Source organism: Xenopus tropicalis, chromosome 6 (genome assembly GCF_000004195.4).
Source record: "Xenopus tropicalis strain Nigerian chromosome 6, UCB_Xtro_10.0, whole genome shotgun sequence".
NCBI lineage: Eukaryota > Metazoa > Chordata > Amphibia > Anura > Pipidae > Xenopus > Xenopus tropicalis.
The window spans coordinates 147697824-147717618 of NC_030682.2; the positions used below are offsets into that span (position 1 = coordinate 147697824).

General features: G+C 43.0%; 1 protein-coding gene across 1 annotated transcript in view; it reads right to left on the reverse strand.

Moving 5' to 3' along the window:
• Positions 1 to 9880, reverse strand: part of tsnare1 (t-SNARE domain containing 1) — a gene marked incomplete at its 5' end in the record, with an annotated part of 149016 nt that extends 139136 nt beyond the window's left edge. Inside the window, 1 exon segment of the mRNA NM_001112923.1 lies at positions 9807 to 9880.
• Positions 9881 to 19795: the final 9915 nt, after the last annotated feature.

Consider the following 19795-nt stretch of genomic DNA (forward strand, 5'->3'; position numbering starts at 1 on the left):
GTGTCCTACAGCAGACACTAAAGTCAATAACGGCGGGAGTAACAATACAGGGTAAGGACTTAGCAAAGAGATAACTCTTTGGGTGTTTAGTGGTGATTGGTCGTTTTGTCGATCGGACAGGTTAGTAAATTCCGGTGGATAAGGATAAAATCTGCGCATGTGTATGTGCCGATACCCTTGGGGCCCTACAACGGGAGTCACTTTCGTACGATTGGTGCCTGTAACTATTTCACGCTCAGAACCTCCTCCCATTGGTTATATTTAGGGCTTTATCCTACAATTTCAGGCTGAATGTGAGTTTCAGATCGTTGCATATAAACGTATATACCCAAACGTTTGTCAGAAGAAGCCTCAAATCATGTTTACCCAGCGGATCCATGAGGGACTGACAGATAGGATAAGGAAGGACATGAAGTTCCTCCTCACTTTCTGTCAGTTCCAACAGTTGGGACCACAGGATTAAGTGAATGGAACCAGATCTCATCTGGGCTGAATGGTGCTGACAAACAAGCAGATCTTTACCAGATTTGGCCATCGGTGCATGAGTTGGAGATCTGAACAACATGCTGTCCAAAGGATTCTATTATTGTCAGAGGACTGGGCTGTATGAAAAGGCAAGAAAAGAGACAGACCCCCTTCACACACCTTATAAGCAGCAGTCCTGCCCTGCTTTATGCCTGAGATTCTAGCTATCTGTATAACAGAGCATTCTGTCACAGTGGCACAGATCCTATCTGATCCCCCCATTGTAAGCAGCAGTCCTGCCCTGCTTTATGGCTGAGATTCTAGCTATCTGTATAACAGAGCATTCTGTCACAGTGGCACAGATCCTATCTGATCCCCCATTGTAAGCAGCAGTCCTGCCCTGCTTTATGGCTGAGATTCTAGCTATCTGTATAACAGAGCATTCTGTCACAGTGGCACAGATCCTATCTGATCCCCCCATTGTAAGCAGCAGTCCTGCCCTGCTTATGGCTGAGATTCTAGCTATCTGTATAACAGAGCATTCTGTCACAGTGGCCACAGATCCTATCTGATCCCCCCATTGTAAGCAGCAGTCCTGCCCTGCTTTATGGCTGAGATTCTAGCTATCTGTATAACAGAGCATTCTGTCACAGTGGCACAGATCCTATCTGATCCCCCCCCCCATTGTAAGCAGCAGTCCTGCCCTGCTTTATGGCTGAGATTCTAGCTATCTGTATAACAGAGCATTCTGTCACAGTGGCACAGATCCTATCTGATCCCCCCCCATTGTAAGCAGCAGTCCTGCCCTGCTTTATGGCTGAGATTCTAGCTATCTGTATAACAGAGCATTCTGTCACAGTGGCACAGATCCTATCTGATCCCCCCCCCCACTGTAAGCAGCAGTCCTGCCCTGCTTTATGGCTGAGATTCTAGCTATCTGTATAACAGAGCATTCTGTCACAGTGGCACAGATCCTATCTGATCCCCCCCCATTGTAAGCAGCAGTCCTGCCCTGCTTTATGGCTGAGATTCTAGCTATCTGTATAACAGAGCATTCTGTCACAGTGGCACAGATCCTATCTGATCCCCCCCATTGTAAGCAGCAGTCCTGCCCTGCTTTATGGCTGAGATTCTAGCTATCTGTATAACAGAGCATTCTGTCACAGTGGCACAGATCCTATCTGATCCCCCCATTGTAAGCAGCAGTCCTGCCCTGCTTTATGGCTGAGATTCTAGCTATCTGTATAACAGAGCAATTCTGTCACAGTGGCACAGATCCTATTGATCCCCCCCATTGTAAGCAGCAGTCCTGCCCTGCTTTATGGCTGAGATTCTAGCTATCTGTTATAACAGAGCATTCTGTTCACAGTGCACAGATCCTATCCCCCCCATTGTAAGCAGCAGTCCTGCCCTGCTTTATGGCTGAGATTCTAGCTATCTGTATAACAGAGCATTCTGTCACAGTGGCACAGATCCTATCTGATCCCCCCATTGTAAGCAGCAGTCCCTGCCCTGCTTTATGGCTGAGATTCTAGCTATCTGTATAACAGAGCATTCTGTCACAGTGGCACAGATCCTATCTGATCCCCCATTGTAAGCAGCAGTCCTGCCCTGCTTTATGGCTGAGATTCTAGCTATCTGTATAACAGAGCATTCTGTCACAGTGGCACAGATCCTATCTGATCCCCCCATTGTAAGCAGCAGTCCTGCCCTGCTTTATGGCTGAGATTCTAGCTATCTGTATAACAGAGCATTCTGTCACAGTGGCACAGATTCCTATCTTCCCCCCATTGTAAGCAGCAGTCCTGCCCTGCTTTATGGCTGAGATTCTAGCTATCTGTATAACAGAGCATTCTGTTCACAGTGGCACAGATCCTATCTGATCCCCCCATTGTAAGCAGCAGTTCCTGCCCTGCTTTATGGCTGAGATTCTAGCTATCTGTATAACAGAGCATTCTGTCACAGTGGCACAGATCCTATCTGATCCCCCCATTGTAAGCAAGCAGTCCTGCCCTGCTTTATGGCTGAGATTCTAGCTATCTGTATAACAGAGCATTCTGTCACAGTGGGCACAGATCCTATCTGATCCCCCCTTGTAAGCAGCAGTCCTGCCCTGCTTTATGCTGAGTTCTGTATCTGTATAACAGAGCATTCTGTCACAGTGCACAGATCCTATCCCCCCCTTGTAAGCAGCAGTCCTGCCCTTGCTTATGGCTGAGATTCTAGCTATCTGTATAACAGAGCATTCTGTCACAGTGGCACAGATCCTATCTGATCCCCCCCATTGTAAGCAGCAGTCCTGCCCTGCTTTATGGCTGAGATTCTAGCTATCTGTATAACAGAGCATTCTGTCACAGTGGCACAGATCCTATCTGATCCCCCCATTGTAAGCAGCAGTCCTGCCCTGCTTTATGGCTGAGATTCTAGCTATCTGTATAACAGAGCATTCTGTCACAGTGGCACAGATCCTATCCCCCCCATTGTAAGCAGCAGTCCTGCCCTGCTTTATGGCTGAGATTCTAGCTATCTGTATAACAGAGCATTCTGTCACAGTGGCACAGATCCTATCTGATCCCCCCATTGTAAGCAGCAGTCCTGCCCTGCTTTATGGCTGAGATTCTAGCTATCTGTATAACAGAGCATTCTGTCACAGTGGCACAGATCCTATCTGATCCCCCCATTGTAAGCAGCAGTCCTGCCCTGCTTTATGGCTGAGATTCTAATTATTTAAATAGAACTTATATATATATATATAATATATATATATATATATATATATATATATATATATATATATATATATATATATATATATATATATATATATATATATATATATATATATATATATATATATATATATATATATATATATATATATATATATATATATATATATATATAAGGAACCGGGACTTTATGACTTTACTGCCAAGTCCTATTTTGACTTATGAGTGAAAAAAAACGAACATTTTGCATTAATCTCTACTCAATCCAAACTGTAGGGGAAAATAAATCCCGTGTTACACTGCGGCTAAACAATCTGACCATCCTTCAACCACTACCTGCCGCAGACCCCCAAAACAATTACAAATAGAAATCCAATTTCCAGTGCAGAATGGAGGATGTATTGCTGGAAAGTTTGCAGTAAAAATGATCATTTATGGGCCATATAAGAATCCGAGGCATTTACCTTTGCTGCTGAGGTTCTGTTGTGTCCCCATAATGGAAGTGACACGCCAACGCTAGGTACACGAATAGACGAAAAAATCGCCTTCCGTGAAGGTTAAATAAAACTGAGTGGTGGGTCAGAGGCTGTCGGATACACTGGCAAATCTATTGGAAAGCCGGGTTGGTCACAATAATTGAAGAGATTCCTTTAGAAGGGGCTGGGAGTGACAGGCTAACTGCTGCCCCGACATGGGCTGTAGGGCACACACGGGTGTATAGGGGCACGGCAATATGGCTACATCTATAGCAATGGCTGCTCTGCATCAGAAGGCAACTGGGAACAGCGATGCCTGTGATAATTAGTATTTCAGTTCAGCAACAATATCTTAGGGCTCCGCAACGGATCTTTTCTGGGTCAATGAAGCCGACGTGTGACACTGTGTGACATAACGACACAAGGCACGGTTCTGTCATATGTCACAATTCATTTGCCCTACAAGTAAATGTCTAAACTGCCTGAGACAGAGCACATTGCAATTCTACTACCCCCACGTCAAAGAGCTGAAATGTTAAAGGCAGACTCCGGATTCGGAATTAAAATTTGTTAAAGAGCCCCACCCAACACAGAAACCCCTAATATTCCTATCCCTGTAGGAATAAATACCATTTTTATATGCTGAAATCAGGCGGCAAAATAATTCTTCTCTGTCTGCATCATTTGAAATCCTGGCAGGGGAGGAGGGACTAAAACACTGATGTTATAAATTGTAACAACTTCTCCACAGCTTACAGACAGCATGCAGGAACTACATAACCCACAACGCATTTCACTGGGATGTTCCTTTCCTTAAGGCTGCCAATATGGGTCCCCTGGACTGATTCAGCAGCTTATCGGCCCATGTAGGGGCAGAAACGAGGGGTCTGCCAGACCAATATCTGGCCTGAAATTGGCCAGATATCGATCGGCCAGGTTAGAAAATTCAGTCGGATCGGGGACTGCATCGGCTTGTTGATGCAGTCCCCGAACTGACTGCCCCATTGCCACCAATATAATTCGATCGTTTGGCCCCAGGGCCAAACAATCAAATTAGCCTACAGGCTCCCCGATATCGCCCACCCGTAGGTGGGGATATCGGGTGAAGATCCGCTGGCTTGGCGATCTTGTGTATGGGGACCTTTAGTGACATCACGTATGAAGCAGGGGATTGTGGGATTGGAAGGAGGCAGGCTGAGGACAGGCGACTACTATGCTTAGTAAGGGGGTTAACAACCAGTGAAATGGCAAAGGTTCCAGGTTGTTGTGTGCCCCCCCCCCCACTGCATTAGCAGTACTGTAACCCCTCATTATTCTATTGCACCTCTGTATTTGCAAATGGCTAATCTACCCTGGCACTGCCACCTTAACCTGGCTAGAAAAATGTTTCAGTGACTTCACAGGGAATTTGGCCTATAAATATCCCTAAAAAACCCCTGGGTGCTGCCTGTGGCCTAACAGCAATGGGATTGTATGGCACAAACTGCTATAAAACAAGATCCAATGGTTGCATAATGAAATATACAGTATACAGGGCGTCCTGCAATGGAAATACAAACAGCACATTCAGAGAGACTGTCTGCAGCACATTAGTGACCTTGCACATCTCGTTAGGCAACTCCATTTAACTGCTCTCCACCCACTGGGAATGGAAAACAGACATGCTCATTCACGTTCCCCGCCTTGTGCAATGACAGCATAGGGATTCCCCTGTACTAAGCACAATTCAGCAGGAACAGCCCCCTAAGTTTGCCCATAGCCTGTACAGAGAGATACCATAAAACTATGGCAGCATAGGGAATCCCCTGTACTAAGCACAATTCAGCAGGAACAGCCCCCTAAGTTTGCTCATAGCCTGTACAGAGAGATACCATAAAACTATGGCACATAGGGATTCCCCTGTACTAAGCACAATTCAGCAGGAACAGCCCCCTAAGTTTGCCCATAGCCTGTACAGAGAGATACCATAAAACTATGGCACATAGGGATTCCCCTGTACTAAGCACAATTCAGCAGGAACAGCCCCCTAAGTTTGCCCATAGCCTGTACAGAGAGATACCATAAAACTATGGCAGCATAGGGAATCCCCTGTACTAAGCACAATTCAGCAGGAACAGCCCCCTAAGTTTGCCCATAGCCTGTACAGAGAGATACCATAAAACTAGGACACATAGGGATTCCCCTGTACTAAGCACAATTCAGCAGGAACAGCCCCCTAAGTTTGCCCATAGCCTGTACAGAGAGATACCATAAAACTATGGCACATAGGGATTCCCCTGTACTAAGCACAATTCAGCAGGAACAGCCCCCTAAGTTTGCTCATAGCCTGTACAGAGAGATACCATAAAACTATGGCACATAGGGATTCCCCTGTACTAAGCACAATTCAGCAGGAACAGCCCCCTAAGTTTGCTCATAGCCTGTACAGAGAGATACCATAAAACTATGGCACATAGGGATTCCCCTGTACTAAGCACAATTCAGCAGGAACAGCCCCCTAAGTTTGCCCATAGCCTGTACAGAGAGATACCATAAAACTATGGCACATAGGGATTCCCCTGTACTAAGCACAATTCAGCAGGAACAGCCCCCTAAGTTTGCTCATAGCCCGTACAGAGAGATACCATAAAACTATGGCAGCAACAGTACCTACATTTCCTTACTTTATACATCAAGGTACTCTAAAGACGAAGACACACGGGGCAATTAGCCGCCGCATTATACTTTACCAATTTAATAGATACATTTCGGTAACAGGTCCATCAAACTACTCCAGCTGTACATGAGAATGCCTACAATTAGGCACTAAATGTTTATCCAAGCCTTTGCTATTGTACAACAAGTTCAAAAAGAAAGCTGCAATACAAACGGGCAGGGCCTTTTCTCTGAGAACATAAGGACGGCCAGATGAGAGAGAAGAGCTTGACTGGTGGGACATGCTGATAGCAATGCACATCTCAAAATTACTGGAAATGTCAAGTATGGAGAAAAAAAGTTTGAAAGGTTTTAAATTAGCAGTTTGGTTTTTCATCTTATAGAGATTTAAACTCAAGCAGCAAAGGTGTATTTGCGACTTTAAAGGGTAAATAAAGTCAATATGCAGATAAGTATAAATGTCCATAACCATCCGGGACCCGACATTAATAACCACAGATCTATAACCTGGGAAATATATTTGGAATTTTATGGACCAAGGGTTGTAGGTTCTGTACATAGGGCACTGCTGTATTGTGGGATCTATAGGGTTAATTTAGCAGCACTTCTGCCATTCTAACCCCCCTACCCAACAATTTCTTTCCAGATACCTACTCAAAACTCTCTCTCAGCTTTGTTTAATTTGAATTTAATTATACACAATATACAGCGGAGGAGACAATTCCCTTTGGTACCGCTCCCGGCGCAGGGCACCCGAAGGGTTAATTAGCCGCCGCACCGCTAATCCTTCCATAGCAGATACAATAATTAAAAGGAGGGCGCTGATGCATTATTCAAATAGTCAGAGACAACAAAGTCCTGAAAGGTTGCAGAGTTTAATTGAAATGCTTTATGATCGACTCAATTAAGCAACTTACCCTCGGCGCGCTGACTTCCCAACCTGCCATTTTCCCCCCCGTGTTCCTTACATGGGAAGCAGCATAACGGGCCAGCAACCTCTTAAAAGGCAGGTCCAAAAGGTACCTCATATCTCTTCCTCCAGAACCTTTCTCCCCTGACAGCTACTGGAATTAAAACCTGTCACTGCGGCCACTTTTATTAACCTGCGAAGCTCAGCGCCGGGGCTCAAACTGCTGTGAAGGGATTCTCCGTTCAACCCAAGGATTTCTGAAGCGAAGGCAATTTCCTGATTTAATCAGCTATTTGGTTGCTAGGGTACCTGTCACCTTAGCAACCAGGGTGTGGTTGGGATGAGAGACGGGTATATGAATAGGAGAGGGGCTTCATAGAAAGATAAGTAATAAAAAGTAACAATAACGATAAAACTGGAGCCTCACAGAGCAATCGTTTTTTTCGCTGCCGGGGTCAGTGACCCCCATTTGAAAGCAGATAATTGGAAGAATTGGCCATTCTATAAGATACTAAAAGTTAACTTAAAGATGAACCACCTCTTTAAACAAGAAACCCAGATTTTTTTTTTTTATAAAACATCCATAGCTTTTATAAATGTATTTAAAAATCTGAGCTGTCAATCATACACAGGTATGGGATCCGTTATCCAGAAAGCCGTCTCACATTGACTACATTTTAATCAAATAATTCAGAATTTTATACTTGATTTTCTTTGTAATAATAAAACAGTACCTGTACTTGATCCCAACTAAGATATAATTACCCCTTATTGGGGCAGAACAGCCCTATTGGGTTTATTTAATGGTTAAATGATTCCCTTTTCTCTGTAATAATAAAACAGTACCTGTACTTGATCCCAACTAAGATATAATTACCCCTTATTGGGGGCAGAACAATCCTATTGGGTTTATTTAATGGTTAAATGATTCCCTTTTCTTTGTAATAATAAAACAGTACCTGTACTTGATCCCAACTAAGATATAATTACCCCTTATTGGGGGCAGAACAGCCCTATTGGGTTTATTTCATGGTTAAATGATTCCCTTTTCTCTGTAATAATAAAACAGTACCTGTACTTGATCCCAACTAAGATATAATTACCCCTTATTGGGGCAGAACAGCCCTATTGGGTTTATTTAATGGTTAAATGATTCCCTTTTCTCTGTAATAATAAAACAGTACCTGTACTTGATCCCAACTAAGATATATTTACCCCTTATTGGGGGCAGAACAGCCCTATTGGGTTTATTTAATGGTTAAATGATTCCCTTTTCTCTGTAATAATAAAACAGTACCTGTACTTGATCCCAACTAAGATATAATTACCCCTTATTGGGGGCAGAACAATCCTATTGGGTTTATTTAATGGTTAAATGATTCCCTTTTCTTTGTAATAATAAAACAGTACCTGTACTTGATCCCAACTAAGATATAATTACCCCTTATTGGGGCAGAACAGCCCTATTGGGTTTATTTAATGGTTAAATGATTCCCTTTTCTCTGTAATAATAAAACAGTACCTGTACTTGATCCCAACTAAGATATAATTACCCCTTATTGGGGGCAGAACAATCCTATTGGGTTTATTTAATGGTTAAATGATTCCCTTTTCTTTGTAATAATAAAACAGTACCTGTACTTGATCCCAACTAAGATATAATTACCCCTTATTGGGGGCAGAACAGCCCTATTGGGTTTATTTCATGGTTAAATGATTCCCTTTTCTCTGTAATAATAAAACAGTACCTGTACTTGATCCCAACTAAGATATAATTACCCCTTATTGGGGCAGAACAGCCCTATTGGGTTTATTTAATGGTTAAATGATTCCCTTTTCTCTGTAATAATAAAACAGTACCTGTACTTGATCCCAACTAAGATATAATTACCCCTTATTGGGGGCAGAACAGCCCTATTGGGTTTATTTAATGGTTAAATGATTCCCTTTTCTCTGTAATAATAAAACAGTACCTGTACTTGATCCCAACTAAGATATAATTATATATATATATATATATATATATATATATATTTATTAAATATAGGGTTTAATTAATGTTTTATTGTTTTTTAGTAGAATTTAGATATGGAGATCCAAATGATGGAAATGCTCCTTATTTGGAATACCCAGAATGCTCGGTACAAAGGGTAACGGGTCCCATACCTGTAATATATTGTATCCCACAGCCCGGGGGTCTATACTAACTCGCGCCTGCTGTGGGGAGACAATAGTTTGTTGATAGTTGCCCTTTAAAAGAATGATCCCCTCAAATCCCGCCCAGAATCTGCAACACACCTCTCAATATGGCACTTACATAGTTTTAAGGCGGCCTGACATCTAGATTTATTTGTTTTTTTTTATAGTTTTGCCTTGAGTTTTAGTTTGACACATTAGAGCAAAGAGATGCAGTGAAAGTGGGCGGAGGCTATTTACTAAACATGTGAATTAGCACTTCCTGCTTTCAGCATCACACTGCACATAGCAAACAAAACTGATTTAACCGTAGAAATACTGGTAAGGAATGTGTATACTTTATAGCACCATGTCACTGTCACCCAATCTACTTACCTCACAGCAGAAGAAATTCCCTCCCCGACCACTAGGCGGCAGCCAACTTTCCCGGCCGAACACTCCTCTGAGACCTAAGAAATGGAAAGCCATAGAGTGAATGTGGCTACTGGACACTTGGTACCAAATTGAACAGGAATGAATGGTTTAGGGGGGCCCCATACACGGGCGGATAGGCTGCCGAATCCGTCTAAAGGACTTGAATTGGCCGCTTAAATCTGCCTGTATAAGGCCATCTTATCACCTAAACATGAAAAGGCTTTGGATGTATTTATTCCCTTCACTGGAAACACAGTGTTTGCTCCTGAAAGCCAGTCAATATAGTGCCACAGCTGTGTAGCCACGGGGGCAGCTAGTCAGGCTGAAATAGAGCCACAGGGCACATTTACATCGCAGATAGAAGTTCAGCTGTGCCCAATACAATTGTTTCAGATAATAGGCTGGAAAATAAACAGGGCTAACTGTGTATAATAGCAGGGGCCCCAACCTTTCCTACTCACGAGCAACAGTCACATGTAAAAAGACTTGGGGAGCAACACAAGCACCATAAAAGTTCATGGAGGAGCCAAATAAGGGCTGTGATTGGCTATTAGGGGCCTCTATGCACCCTATCAGCTTACAGGGGGCTTTATTTGGTAGGAAATCTTGTTTTTATTCAACCAAAACTTGCCCCCAAGTCAGGAATTCAAAAATAACTCCCTGGTTTGGGGGCACTGAAAGCAACACCCAAGGGGTTGGGGAGCAACATGTTGCCCTGAGCCACTGGTTGGGGATCACCGATGTATAGAATAAAAAGTCTAAGTTTAAGATAAGCTTAAGTTAAAGCAATCATGCTATGGGAAAACCTGTTTGTTACAAAACCCATCAGTTAATAGAGCTTCTCCAGCAGAATCCTGCATTGTAATCTGTTTTTCCCATGGGGCTAGCCATATTCTTCATTTCCCAGGGTGCCACAGCCATGTGACCTGTGCTCTGATAAACTTCACTCACACTTTACTGCTGCGCTGCAAGTTGGAGTGATTTGCCTGAAAATGATTGTGCAATATTGGGGAAAGCAGTGTGATTTTGCTGCTGGAAAAGATTACCTAGCATGGGGGAGTCCACTGGCTGGTAATCATGTGACCATTTCCTTTATGGCACATTAAAAAAGCATCCTTGCTTTATGGCATGGATTCTAGATGTGCTGTCAGTCCCACAGGGCAAAAGATCCAACAGCTGTTACCCATAAGGCTCAGTAACAGTAATCACATTGCTGATTGGCTGATGTAACCAAAACAAGAGATAAGTAAATAAATACTGCATCTAAGGCAATGACACTGGGGGGCACTTTTGTTGACCTTGGGAAACCACAAACACCCTGAAAATAGCGTGCCATATTGGTATTGGAATTACTACTGCTTTGTCATATTGCCCCCGCAATCGCTGCCGTTAGGGTTACATAATTACATAAAAAATACACTGAACCCCCCCCCCCCCCCACTTATGGCTAAGTTCCTTTTGAGAAACCTGTGTATCATCTGTGTATTATCTGCAGAGAAATTATTTTACTGTGGATCCCTCATATAAAAACAATTAGCTCCGCTGACTTTTACACAAAATCTACACTAACCAAGAAGAGATTAAAGCCATTCCTTTAGGAGATGTAGCGACCATTTCTACACAGCCCAAAGGGCACAACTAACCGCTACAGAAACATCTCTGTCGGCCACTAATTGCTTTAACATACAGTTATGTGTATTCATATTCCTGCTGCTCCATGGTGCCCACTGAAATGTACCCCAAGTGGGATATCAGCTAAGTGATACTAACAGTTGTATGATTAAATGACTAAATGATTCACTCTGATTTAAGGGATAATGTACCCCCTACTGTAAATGATAAGGATATTAGCAGTCACTGAGGGGTTCTGTGCCCCCCATATAAAGGCACAAGGCTGCAGGCTGAGTTATACAGGGAACTCTGAGTATCACTCATGTATTATAAGGGATAATGTACCCCCTACTGTAAATGATAAGGATATTAGCAGTCACTGAGGGGTTCTGTGCCCATATAAAGGCACAAGGCTGCAGGCTGAGTTATACAGGGAACTCTGAGTATCACTCATGTATTATAAGGGATAATGTACCCCCTACTGCAAATGATAAGGATATTAGCAGTCACTGAGGGGTTCTGTGCCCCCCATATAAAGGCACAAGGCTGCAGGCTGAGTTATACAGGGAACTCTGAGTATCACTCATGTATTATAAGGGATAATGTACCCCCTACTGTAAATGATAAGGATATTAGCAGTCACTGAGGGGTTCTGTGCCCCCCATATAAAGGCACAAGGCTGCAGGCTGAGTTATACAGGGAACTCTGAGTATCACTCATGTATTATAAGGGATAATGTACCCCCCACTGGTGAGTTGTGAGTGAAGGTGTGGGTACGTGTGTGAGTAGTGTGTGTGTAAGCGCACCAGGTAGGATCACACACACTGTATATAAATCTCATGCAGTAGAGGCCTTTCTCCTGGCAGTATAGTACACGTGCCAAATGATTTTATCCAGTATGTCAGAATAAGCCATGGGCTCATAGGGCTTCTTAGAAAAAAAAAAAGAAAAAAGAAAAATAATTTATTATGCCATCAGCGTTTCGGTCAGTGCTGTGTGACCTTATCAAGGTTTGGAAAAAGGTCATTCTGCGCTAACCCAAACGTTGATGGCATAATAAATAATTTTTCCTGACTTTCAAAAGGCCCTTTAAATGCTGGCTTACTTTAATAGCCTGGGATGGAATGTGTGTCTGTGCTGGGTTGGGCTGCCCAGGTATTGCCTTGGAAGCGCTCTTTCAGGGTATTTACGTTTGGAAATGCATTCTAATAAATTTTATTTAGCCAAGGCAAGATAGGGCCTCGGTGATAAAGAAATGCCACTTGCTGTTAGTGCTGCAAGTAAAGCACATAGTCGTTTTCTTCCAGTCCCTGCGAGTCCATTGTAGCACTTACCTACCTATAGGCCTCTCACAGTAGTACCGGGGCATTACCATGGCATGAATGGAGTTATTCATTGACTGTCACAGAGTACTTTGAGCAGCCTGTATCTGAAAGCTATGGGTATCAGCTGTGTGTAATGGATATATATCATTTACATTAGTATTACATTCAGATATAGAGTGAAATATAGCCATGTTTAAACTATATACTCTCTTCATTCCTTCCACAGCCAATCATTGCTTTTATATTGTCTTGTATGGTCATAAAACCCCTCAGTGACCGCTAATATCCTTATCATTTACAGTAGGGGGTACATTATCCCTTACAATACACGAGTGATACTCAGAGTTCCCTGTATAACTCAGCCTGCAGCCTTGTGCCTTTATATGGGGGGCACAGAACCCCTCAGTGACTGCTAATATCCTTATCATTTACAGTAGGGGGTACATTAACCCTTATAATACATGAGTGATACTCAGAGTTCCCTGTATAACTCAGCCTGCAGCCTTGTGCCTTTATATGGGCACAGAACCCCTCAGTGACTGCTAATATCCTTATCATTTACAGTAGGGGGTACATTATCCCTTATAATACATGAGTGATACTCAGAGTTCCCTGTATAACTCAGCCTGCAGCCTTGTGCCTTTATATGGGCACAGAACCCCTCAGTGACTGCTAATATCCTTATCATTTACAATAGGCGCTATATGACTCAATATACACATATAAAACAGCATTATTTTTCAGCTGTGCATTAATTAGAAACAGGAGCCATATTTCATTGTTTTGCAGCTATACCCAGCAGCGCACCTAAGTGGGTTTAAGGACGTGGGTGCTTAATGTATTTATGGAAAGCATGTAAATATGCATAAGGAATAAGTAGATCCCCAGTATACATTGCTTTTTAACTGTCTAGGATCTGCTGTTATGTCACCGAGACTGTAGGATTTGCCTTTCATCAGTGAGACTGACAGCGGCACTTGTTAAGGGGAAGGCAAATAATGCACATAAACTCCTTATAATGACTCTGTGTAACGATTGCGGGTCCCTACACTAATAATGATGCTTGCCACTCTGTATAATGATGCCGGTGTTTATATAACCAACAACACTTTCCACTCTCGGATTCCAGTGAAAAAGGCATCTTATAAAACAGACTGGGTATTACAGAATAAGCGCAGTGTCTCCGGAAAGAAATGACATTTAATGGTGAGGAAACAAGATTACATAAAGCCGTACAGGCTGGTAACGTGGCAGGTTTATAGCACCAGCAACACCACAAAATGCCCCGTGTGCAATTCCGCATTCAGAGAACACGGTAAATATTATTTCTTAAAAACATGATATTCTGATTGAAAACTGCTAACCTGAGGCAGGAATATATGTATAATATTCTGTAGCGCCACTGGAGCCAGCCTGAATGGGTGGGAGTGCCGCCTGTACCATGTTATATTATACAAATGTACCATTACATGTATGGGATGTGTTATCTGAAACACCTGGGACCATGGGTTTTCTGTTTTTCTGGTCTTTATAATTTGGATCACAATTCTTTAAGTGTACAGGTATGGGACCTATTATCCAGAATGCTCAGGACCTGGGGGTTTCCGGATAAGAGATCCCATACCTTCAATAATAAAACATTACCTGTACTTGAATTACCTCTTATTGGGGGCAGAACAGTCCTATTGGGTTTATTTAATGGTTAAATGATTCCCTTTTCTCTGTAATAATAAAACAGTACCTGTACTTGATCCCAACTAAGATATAATTACCCCTTATTGGGGCAGAACAGCCCTATTGGGTTTAATTAATGGTTAAATGATTCCCTTTTCTCTGTAATAATAAAACAGTACCTGTACTTGATCCCAACTAAGATATAATTACCCCTTATTGGGGCAGAACAGCCCTATTGGGTTTATTTAATGGTTAAATGATTCCCTTTTCTCTGTAATAATAAAACAGTACCTGTACTTGATCCCAACTAAGATATAATTACCCCTTATTGGGGCAGAACAGCCCTATTGGGTTTATTCATTATTTAAATGATATTTAGCCGACTTAAGTTATAGAGATGCAAATTACAGAAAGATCTCTTATCCGGTAAACCCCAGGTCGTGCATTCTGGATAACAGGTCCCTTAAGATAAGGAAGGGTTAAAGAGAACCCTGTACTACTCAGGCCTGGCTACAAGCAATCCCCAAGCAGTGTCCCATCAAATGGAGCCAGAACATGACAAGTGACACTGGGGTAATGTAGCACAATGAGGAGTTAATGCGGTTTAATAAACATTGCTCTTCTACTCAATTGCATTGTGGCTCGGAGGCAAACGTGGCAGATGCCACGGCCTGTAAGCTTCAATTCACATTCAGTTGTTGGGAGAAGCTACATTAAGCGGCAACTCCATTGGCCATGTAGGCTTCCATACATGAAACCCAACCTAAAGGGGTGGGGCTAGATTCCAACCAACCAGAAGCAAATTAAACCACAGATTCCAACCAACCAGCCAACCAGAAGCAAATCAAACCATTTTGGCTTCACACAGCTAGGTTCTTAATGGGATGGTTCACCTTTAATTTAACTTTTAGTATGTTATAGAATGGCTAATTCATAGCAACTTTTCAACTGGTCTTCATTATTTATTTCTTATAGTTTCTGAATTATTTTCCTTCTCCTTTAAACAGCTTTCAAATGGGGGTCACTGACCCCGGCAGCCAAAAGCCTATTGCTCTGTGAGGCTCCAAGTTTTATTGTTATTGTTACCTTATTTATACCTCAGTCCCTCTCCTATTCATATATCAGTCTCTCATTCAAACCACTTCCTGGTTGCTAAGGTAATTTGGACGTTGGCAACCAGATAGCTGCTGAAATGCCGAACTAAAATTAAAATCATTAAAAAACTACAAATAAACACCAATTGCAAATTGTCTAAAGGTGGCCATACACCTTCAGATCCGCTCGCTTGGCGACATTGCCCCCACCTATGGGTGGGTGTTATCGGGAGAATCCAGGTTAATTCGGTCGTTTGGCTCTGGGGCCAAACGATCGAATTATACCGACGGGTATAGGCAAAGTCGGTTAAGGGACCGCATCAACGAGCCGATGTGGTCCCTGATCCGACAAATTTTTTTAACATGCCCGATCGATATCTGGTCGATTTCAGGCCAGATATCGGTCGGGCAGGCCCGTCGGTCTAAGGGACCCATATTGGCAGCTAGAATCAGCCCGCTTATGGAGACCTTTAAGGCCCCCATACACGGGCCGATAATAGCTGCCGATATGGGTCCCTTGGACCGACTCGGCAGCTTATCTGCCCGTGTAGGGGCAGAAACGAGCGGACTGGCCGACCGATATCTGGACTGAAATTGGCCAGATATCGATAGGCCAGGTTAAAAAGATTCAGTCGGATCGGGGACCGCATCGGCTCGTTGATGCGGTCCCCGAACAGACTGCCCCATTGCCGCCTACATAATCCGGTCGTTTGGCCCTGGGGATTATTTATTTATTTATTTTTTTTAACTTCAAGCTCCCCGATATCGCCCTTTAGGATCCTTTAGGATATTACTCTCTACATCCTACTAACTCTAAGCTTAACAACCCCTTTCATTCAATACAAGGCAAGAAAAAAAAAAAAAAAAAAAAGAGCGACCAATGTGCAGGTTAAGCAGTGGCCAAGATATTTCAACAAAAAGGGCATGGGAGGGGGGCCTATTATCATCCCCTTTGTATATTGGTCACATGACAGTGGGGCACAGATAATAGGATAATCTGCCAAGTTTCCAAAGCCATAACTGCCCCATTTCCCAGTAGAATCTCTGAATGAACCCACTCATATTGAAACTAGTCACGTGCATACATGTATATTTGTATATGTGTAATGGTGTACATACGTGCAACCAATTCCAAAGAGATGGAAACCTTCTGCTGATTCCCAGATATGAGCAACCAAACTCATGAATATAAAACGGCTCCTAACAATCAAATTATTGCCCAGAAAATCATCTGAAATATATTCCGCATCATTTTTTTAGCGAATATGACAAGTGATTTTCTGGGGAAATGGCTGTGATGGCGAGCGTACTCCCGTGCACATATACTTTACATAAAAAGGATGTAGTTGGCTAATTTCAAATGCATTAGAATTTGCGGGAAAGGCAGAGATCCGTAAGAAGCGCGCAGGCCGCCGCCACTGTTTATTAAGCAGCAATTTTATCATTTTTGCCCAAAATCAAGGGCAAAATATTTTCCTCAACTTTGGAGCAGATTTGCTTTATTGCCGGTCCCATGTGGTCCCCTCTGTCTCTCAAATAATCAGCGCTGCGGGGGCGGCAGACAAGCTCTCTCTTCCGTATCTGTGAGGGTTCTGGGGGCAGCCCCCGGCCTGGTTGGGAGGCAAGGCAGCTGTGCTAAGATTACAGTTAAACTTGCCTTGGATGGAAAAGATTTCAAAGAAAAGCTACATTATAACAATTCTTTGAGCAACAAAAACAATACGTTTTTCAACTTTTTTTTAATATCTGCAGATGCCAGATAATCAGTGAACAGCCTCTTTGAAATCTTTAAATACCTGCCAATCCGGTTGTTCAAAGGTTAATAGTAAAGGTTCCCATACACGGGCCAATTCTAGCTGCCGATATGGGTCCCTTAGACCGATTCAGCAGCTAATCGGCCCGTGTATGGGCACTGCCGACGGGCCTGCCCGACCCATATCTGGCCCGACATTGGCCAGATCTCGATCGGGCAGGTTAGAAAATCTAGTCAGATCGGGGGCCGCATTGGCTCGTTTATGCGGTCCCCAGACCGACTTTGCCTATGCCCGTCATTATAATTAGCCTAAATTCCCCCGATATCACCCACCCGTAGGTGTGGGATATCGGGAGAAGATCCGATAACCTTAAGGCTGCAGTATCTCCTTAATCACTTGGGATTCCTTCTCCTCCTCTAACCCATTCAGCCTCCTCCCTTAGGAACTGACTTTGGCTCTTGGCTACTGGGCATGCTCAGTTCTTCTCAACCCAGTCAACTCCAGTCTAGCAGCCAATGAAGAGATGGCACTGCTGGATTCCTGGATTCCATAAAACAGGGGCCCCAACCTTTCTTACTTGTGAGCCACAGTCAAATGTAAAACGACTTGGGGAGCAACACAAGCACCATAAATGTTCATGGAGGAGCCAAATAAGGGCTGTGATTGGCTATTAGGCAGCCTCTATGCCAGAGATCCCCAACCTTTTATACCCATGAGTCACATTCAAATGGAAAAAGGGTTGGGGAGAAACACAAGCATGAAAATGGTTCCTGGGGGTGCCAATGAGACCTATAATTGGCATTTGGTAGCCCCTATGTTGACTGGCAGCCTACAGAATTGCCTGTTTGGCAATTACATTGGGTTTTTATGCAACCAACACCTGCCTCCTAACCAGAATAGCAAAAAGAAGCCCCTAATTTGAAGCCCCTGGGAGCAACATCCAAGGGGTTGGGGAGCAACATGTTGCTCATGAGCCACTGGTTGGGGATCACAGCTCTATGCACCCTATCAGCTTACAGGGGGCTTTATTTGGTAGGAAATCTTGTTTTTATTCAACCTAAAACTTGCCCCCAAGTCAGGAATTCAAAAATAACTCCCTGGTTTGGGGGCACTGAGACAACATGGCGCCCCCGAGTCACTGGTTGGGGATCACTACCATAGAAACTCTGCTCTAGCTGTACACTTGCTGGAGAAACATGTGTTTTCTTCTAACCTCCTCTCCTGAGTTTAGCTTAAGTGTTACAGAGCACAACCCAAGCGAGACTTTAGGAAAGCAAGTTCTGCCTGTGTAAGCCTGCATTCTTGGCTGCATAAACTTTACAGCTCACAAATGCTGTTTGCTGTTTTAAAAGCCAATGATGATGTCAGAGGGAAAATGGCCTCCGGGCCATACGCTATATGCCCATATCGTAATTTGGAAAAAGCCAAAAGGTAAAGATATTAGCTCTACTACTTCTATGAAATCATTATCAACTCTGTAGTAGAACAAGATGTTCTATTTATCATCGCGGGCATTAGAACATAGAACGAACCTTTGTTTCTCAAGATACAAATCTCTGGGCTGTGTAAGAGGGGAAGAACAGAAGTAGATTTGCCTTTCCTCCGCTATGTGTGCAGCTGCCCCACCAAGCGTCTCACTACTGCCCCCACTCACACACATACTGCTTATTTTTAAATTTAACATTTAAGAGTTTAAGAATTTTTTAATAAATACGAGCACATTGGAGTTTGGAGATTGAAGAAAAAAAAAAAATCACACAAATTAAGAGTTTTGATAAATAAGCCTCTGTGCCTGAGTGATTAGGTAATTAAGTGCCGTTTGGGTCAACTACCTAGCTCCACCATGCCCTATCATACTGGGGAATAACAGGAGTGGGTAGGAATGCACTAGAAATACTGATATGAAACACAGAATAGCAAAAAATGTACCCAATAATGTGCACTAATGTCCTAAAAACAGAGAGTAACCAGTAAAGATAGTCATACATGGATAGATTTAAGCTGGTGATTATGCAGTTTATCTAAAAATATATTGCATAAACAGCTCATATATAAAACCCTACTGCATCTAAATAAACCATTTTCATATAAATATACTTATTTAGCAGTATATGCCATTGGGTAATCCTAAATAGGAAACTGCCATTTTAAGTACTAAGGGCCGCCCCCTGGGATCATAGGAGTCACAGTGCACACAAACAAGCCAAGGCACACATACATGCTAGGCCCCATCAGCCAATGAATGGGCAGAGTTCTGCCTTTTGCTCCCACACTTCCTGTTACAGTTAGAGCTGTCCTGTCAGCTGATCTCTGAGGGAGCACACAGCCCATCACTAAATGGCGGCTCAAGGGAAAGGATGTAAAAGGGCAATATTTACTGATATATATATATTCCAGTTTGGGGAGATTCTTTAATAGGTCACTTAACATAATATAAACTGTCTGTTGGTTACGTATTCATTCTGGGGGTTTAGTTTCCCTTTAAGGCTCTC